Here is a 7,025-nt window from a genome sequence, read left to right as displayed (position 1 = left end):
CATTATTATTATTATTACAAGGTAATTGGGTTGGATGCAGTCCCTGTCTCACATTGGGCTCACAGTCTTAAAAATAATAATAATAACGATAGCATTTATTAAGCGCTTACTGTGTGCCAGGCACTGTTCTAGGTGCTGGGGGGGATACAAGGTGATCAGGGTGTCCCACGGGGGGCTCACAGTCTTCATCCCCATTTGACAGATGAGGGAACTGAGGCTCAGAGAAGTGAAGTGACTTGCCCAAAGTCGCCCAGCCGACGGTTGGCGGAGCCAGGATTTGAACCCAGGAACTCTGACTCCAAAGCCCGGGCTCTTTCCACTGAGCCATGCTTAATCAGATAGCATAGTGGCTAGAGCCCGGGCCTGAGAGCCAGAAGGTCGTGAGTTCTAATCCCAGCTCCGCCACATGTCTGCTGTGTGACCTTGGGCAAGTCACTTCACTTCTCTGGGCCTCAGTTCCCCCATCTATAAAATGGGGATGGAGGCTGTGAGCCCCATGGGGGGCTGGGACTGTGTCCAACCCGATTTGGTTGGCGCTTAGTACAGTGCTTGGCACCCAGCAAGAGCTTAACAAATACCACTATTATTGTTATGATTATTAAATCCCCATTTTCCAGATGAGGTCACTGAGGCCCAGAGAAGTGAAGTGACTTGCCAAGGTCACACAACAGACAAGAGGCAGAGCTGGGTAATTAGAACCTGGGTCCTTCTCACTTCCAGGCCCGGGGGCTACCCGCTAGACCACACCGCTACCCTACGGTATGGTCACTCTCCCACTGTGGGCTGTCCCGCGCCAAGGGGCTAGAGCAGAATAATATTGAGCACCCAGTAAGCGCTCAATAAATAGGACTGAATGATCCTGGGAGAGAAAAATCGTCAACTATCTCAATCTTCTCTCCACCCACTGTGAGTGTGAGCCCACTGTTGGGTAGGGACTGTCCCTATTTGTTGTCAAATTGTACTTCCCAAGGGCTTAGTACAGTGCTCTGCACACAGTAAGCGCTCAATAAATACAATTGATGATGATGACGATGAGTGTGTTGAAACCGCCAGGGGTCACAATCTCTTTTTTCTTGACATTTAAGTTTAGGCCCATCTCTTTGCTCTGTTCCTTAACTTTTAATAATAAGCCCTTCAGATCGTCTTCACCTTCCGCTAGTAGGGTATTCATTCAATCGTATTTATTGAGTGCTTACCGTGTGCACTGTACTAAGCGGATAGTATCATCAGCACAACAAAGGTTGTTCCCACTCCTTCCTCCCACCTGCCAGTTCGTCTTCACCCAATCCAGCTTCTTGCATTATTCATTCATTCCAGCCTATTTATTGAGCGCTTACTGCGTGCGGGGCACTGTACTAAGCGCTTGGGAAGTATAAGTCGGCAAATCAATCAATCAATCAATCAATCGTATTTATTGAGTGTTTACTGTGTGCAGAGCACTGTACTAAGCGCTTGGGAAGTACAAGATGTTAACATATAGAGACAGTCCCTACCCAACAGAGGGCTCACAGTCTAAAAGAGGCTGGGCTTGGGAGTCAAAGGTCGTGGGTTCTAATTCTGGCCCTGCCTTGTCAGCTGAGTGACTTTGGGCCAGTCACATCACTTCTCTGGGCCTCAGTTACCCCATCTGTAAAATGGGGATGAAGACTGTGAGCCCCCCACCATGGGACAACCTGATCACCTTGTAACTTCCCCGGCGCTTAGTACAGTGCTTTGCACATAGTAAGCATTTAATAAATGCCACCATTATTATTATAGGGATGAAGACTGTGAGCCCCACATGGGACAAACCTGATCACCTGGTCTTTACTAGCGCTTAGAACAGTGCTTGGCACATAGTAAGCACCTAACAAATACCATAATTATTATTATTATTAGTGCAGTCTTGGGGATGAAGACTGTGAGCCCCCCACCATGGGACAACCTGATCACCTTGTAACCTCCCCAGCGCTTAATACAGTGCTTTGCACATAATAAGCACTTAATAAATGCCACCATTATTATTATTATTATGGGGGTGAAAACTGTGAGCCCCGCATGGGACAAACCTGATCACCTGGTCTCTACTAGCGCTTAGAACAGTGCTTGACAGATAGTAAGCACTTAACAAATGCCATCATTATTAAAAAATATGATTGAATGAATGAACGAATGAACTTAACTTCTCTGAGCCTCAGTTCCCTCATCTGTAAAATGGGGATTAAGACTGTGAGCCCCAAGTGGGACAACCTGATCACCTTCTATCCTCCCCAGCGCTTAGAACAGTGCTTTGCACATAGTAATCGCTTAACAAATGCCATCATCATTATTATTATTATTAGTCCAGTCTCCTGCTCAGCACACAGTTCCATATTAATGCAATTAAATTCAGTCAGTCAGTCAGTCAGTCATATTTACTGAGCGCCTACTGTGTGCGGAGCACTGGACAGAGCGCTTGGGAAGTACAAGTTGGCAACCATTAAATGGCCCGCCATGCCGACTTTCCTGAACGCGCTCCGGCGTCTGCTAAACCCCTGCCTTTTAACCCGCTTTTCATGCCATCTTCAAAGAAAACAAAAAATAACAAAGGATCTGAAAACGGTTTGGTATTGATTTGGGACTGATCGTTTGTCCCGTGGCCTGCCAGGTGACCCGGCGGCTCCTCGTGGTCACATTTTATTGGTCTTGGAGCTGAAAGTCCGGGTGGCGTGGACAGCCGGGAGCAACGGACAGAGGTAGGTCATCGACCCGTCCACTCTGGGGACATGGGGAGTGTCCCCGGGATGTGGGGTGCTTCCCAAAGTCCCGTCGACACCGATGGGGCCCGTCCCGAGAAGCAGCGTGTCACAGTGGGTAGAGCCCGGGCCTGGGAATAGGTAGGCCCTGGGTCCTCCTCCCAGCCTCGCCACTTGTCTGCGGGTGACTTTGCAATCAATCAATCAATCATATTTATTGAGCTCTTACCGTGTGCAGAGCACTGTACTAAGCGCTTGGGAAGTACAAGCTGGCAACATACAGAGACAGTCCCTACTCAACAGTGGGCACCCCGGAGCTTAGAACAGTACATAGGCAGCGCCTAACAATCGCCGTAATCGTCATTATTAGCATTCTCTGGACCTCACTTCCCTCATCTGTAAAATGGGGATGAAGAGTGTGAGCCCCATGTGGGACAGGGACTCATTAGAACACATAGTAAGCGCTTATGACTATTATGACTATTATTATTAGAGAAGCAGCGTGGCTCAGTGGAAAGAGGCCGGGCTTGGGAGTCAGAGGGCGTGGGTTCGAAGCCTGGCTCCGCCACTTGTCAGCTGGGTGGCTTTGGGCCAGTCACTTCGCTTCTCTGGGCCTCAGTTCCCTCATCTGTCAGGTGGGGATGAAGACTGTGAGCCCCACGTGGGACAACCCGATGAGCTTGTTATCCCTCCCAGCGCTTAGAACAGTGCTTGGCACATAGTAAGCACTTAACAAATGCCATTATGAATGGTTATTATTCATTAATTAATGAATTAATAATATAATAAAATATATGCCATTATGAATGATTATTATTCATTAATTAATGAATTAATAATATAATAAAATATATTATACCATAATGTACAATATCATCTTTACATTACATTATTTAATTTAATTTTGATATTAATTAATTAATAATGATTAATTATTAATAATAATGAGCTTGTTATCCCCCCAGCGCTTAGAACAGTGCCTGGCACATAGTAAGTGCTTAACAAATGCCATTATTAATGATTATTATTCATTAATTAATGAATCAATAATATACTAAAATATATAATATGATAACATAATGTATACTATTATAATTATATTGTATTACTTAATTCAATTTAATGTTAGTTAATAAATAATGATTAATTATTAATAATAATGAGCTTGTTATCCCCCCAGCGCTTAGAACAGTGCTTGGCACATAGTATGCGCTTAACAAACGCCATTATTATTAACTTTTATCTAGTCCAGTGCTTAGAACAGTGCGTAGCACATAGTAAGCGCTTAACAAATGCCATTATTATTAACTTTTATCTAGTCCAGTGCTTAGAACAGTGCGTAGCACATAGTAAGCACTTAACAAGTACCATAATAATAATAGTTATTATGATTCTTTTGAATTGTACTTAGATTTGTTCCTTTCCCTCTCACCCTTCCCTCAACCCCGCAGCACTTATGTCCATATCTGTATTTTATTTATTTCTGTTAATGTCTGTCTCCCCGTCTAGACCGTAATCTTAATGACTGTATTTGCTAGGCGCTTACTATAATAATAATGATGGTATTTGTTAAGCGCTGACTACGTGCCAAGCACTGTTCTAAGCGCTGGGGTTGATACAAGGTCATCGGGTTGTCCCACGGGGGGCTCACAGTCTTCAGTCCCATTTTACAGACAGGGGAACTGAGACACCAAGAGTACAATTCTGCAACAAATAGAGACAGTCCACAACGGGCTCACAGTAAGGGCTCAATAAATACAGTTAATGCACCAAATCAATCAAGCCGTGGTATTTATTGAGTGCTTCTTCTGTGCAGAGCACTATACTGAGTGTTGGTCCAATGAAGTTAGTAGACGTGATCCCTGCCCTCGAGGAATTTACAATCTCGTCGGGGAGACAGAAACTTCAACAAATTTTAAGTTTAAATAAGGTTTAAAGTTTAAATAAACTTTGAATAAAATTACAGGTAGGAGGAGAAACCACGTATAAAGATACGTACGAGGGATTTCCAGCCATTTTGTTCATTCAGTCATACAATCAATCGTATTTATTGCGCACTTACTGTGTGCAGAACACTGTTCTAAGCGTTTGGAAAGTACAATACAGCTAAAAAGAGAGATAATCCCTGCCCACAATGGGCTCGCAGTCTAGACGGGGGGAGACGGACATCATTACAAAATACACATGCTTCCCTCCCTGCTAAAGTGAAAGCTCCTTGTAAGCAGTGAACACGTCTGGTTTGTCATGCTTTCCCAAGCGCTTAGTACAGTGCACTGCACCCAGTGGACGCCCAATAAATATCATCATTACTGTTTATCCTCTTTCTCCCCTTCTCTCTCTTCCTCACCTCTCTTCTCCCCCACTTCTGCGCTTCCCCTCCCTTCATCTCCCTACTTTCCGCTTTTTACATCCCTTTCTCCCCTTCCTTCTTCCCACTTGCCTGGTGGAGGTTTTGTGTGGCTTTGTGGAGATTTTATGGGGATTGTGTAGGGCTTTATATAGGTTTTGTGGAGACTTGGGTCAGCTTTGCGGGGCTCTGTGTCGACTTTGTGGAGCTTTGTCATGGTGTGGTTCTGTGTTGATTCTGTGGAGCTTTGTGGAGGTTTTGTTGGGCCTTGTGTGGGTTCTGTGGGGCTCCATGGAGGTTTTGTGGGGATTGTGTAGGGCTTTATGTAGGTTTTGTGGCGCCTTGAGAAGGTTTCATGGGGCTCTGTTTTGATTTTGTGGAGCCTTGGGTCTGTTTCGTGGGGCTCCGTGTCAACTTTGTGGAGTCTTGTGGAGGTTTCGTGTGGATTCTGTGGAGCTTTGTGGAGGTTTTGTTGGGCCTTGTGTGGGTTTTGTGGAGGTTTCGTGTGGCTCTGTGTTGATTCTGTGGAGCTTTGTGGAGGTTTTGTTGGGCCTTGTGTGGGTTTTGTGGGGCGTCGTGGGGGCTTGCGGAGTTTCTAGACTGTGAGCCCACTGTTGGACAGGGACTGTCTCTATATGTTGTCAACTTGTACTTCCCAAGTGCTTAGTACAGTGCTCTGCACACAGTAAGTGCTCAATAAATACGATTGATTGATTGATTGATTGTGTACGGCTTTATGTAGGTTTTGTGAGCCCTTGAGGTTTGTGGGGCTCTATGTTCATGTGACCCCATTTCTAGACTGCGAGCCCATTGTTGGGTAGGGACCGTCTTTATATGTTGCCGATTTGTACTTCCCAAGCGCTCAGTACAGTGCTCTGCACACAGTGATAGCTTGATAAATACGATTGAATGAATGAATGAATTTTGTGGAGCCTTGAGAAGGTTTGGTGGGGCTTTGCGTCGACTTTGTGGAGCCTTGTGGAGTTGTTGTTGGGTCTTGTGGAGGTTTCATGGAGCCTCGTGGAGGTTTTGTGTGGCATTGCGGCGGTTTTGTGTGGCGTTGTGGTGGTTTTGTGGTGCCTCGTGGGGGTTTTGTGTGGCTTTTAGGAGGTTTTGTGGAGCTTTGTGGGGTTTTGAGGAGGGTCTGGGAGGGGGTTTGCCGAGGGCTTCAAGAAGTGTTTGTGGACAGTCAGTTGAGGAGGATTTGTGCGGCTTTGGGGAGGATTTGTTGGGGGATTGAGGAGGGTTTGTGGGGGTTTGTGATGAATTGAATAATAAAAATAATAATAATAATAATAATAATGGGATTTGTTCAGCGCTTTCTATGTGCCAAGCACTGTTCTAAGCACTGGGGTAGATACAAGGTCATCAGATTGTCCCACGTGGGGCTGAGAAGCAGCGTGGCTCAGTGGAAAGAGCCTGGGCTCAGGAGTCAGAAGTCGTGGGTTCTAATCCCGGCCCCGCCGCTTGTCTGCTGTGTGAACTTGGGCAAGTCACTTCACTTCTCTGGGCCTCAGTTCCCTCGTCTGTCAAATGAGGATGAAGACTGTGAGCACCGCCCCCCCCCCCGCCCCATGGGACAACCCGATCATCTTGTAACCTCCCCATTCATTCATTCAATCGTGTTTATTGATTGAATAAATCCATAAATGTATTTGACCATTGATAATTTGATAGTTGATAAATTATAAATTGATCAGCGTGGCTCAGTGGAAAGAGCCCGGGCTTTGGAGTCAGAGGTCGTGGGTTCAAATCCTGGCTCCGCCACTTTTCAGCTGTGTGACTTTGGGCAAGTCACAACTTCTCTGGGCCTCAGTTCCCTCATCTGTAAAGTGGGGATGAAGACTGTGAGCCCCACGTGGGACAACCTTGTATCTACCCCAGCGCTTAGCACAGTGCTTTGCACATAGTAAGCGCTTAACAAATACCAACACTATTATTATTATATCCAGCGCTTAGAACAG

This window comes from Tachyglossus aculeatus, chromosome Y3 (assembly GCF_015852505.1).
Source record: "Tachyglossus aculeatus isolate mTacAcu1 chromosome Y3, mTacAcu1.pri, whole genome shotgun sequence".
Taxonomy (NCBI): domain Eukaryota; kingdom Metazoa; phylum Chordata; class Mammalia; order Monotremata; family Tachyglossidae; genus Tachyglossus; species Tachyglossus aculeatus.
Note: the sequence above shows the minus strand (reverse complement) of the source record.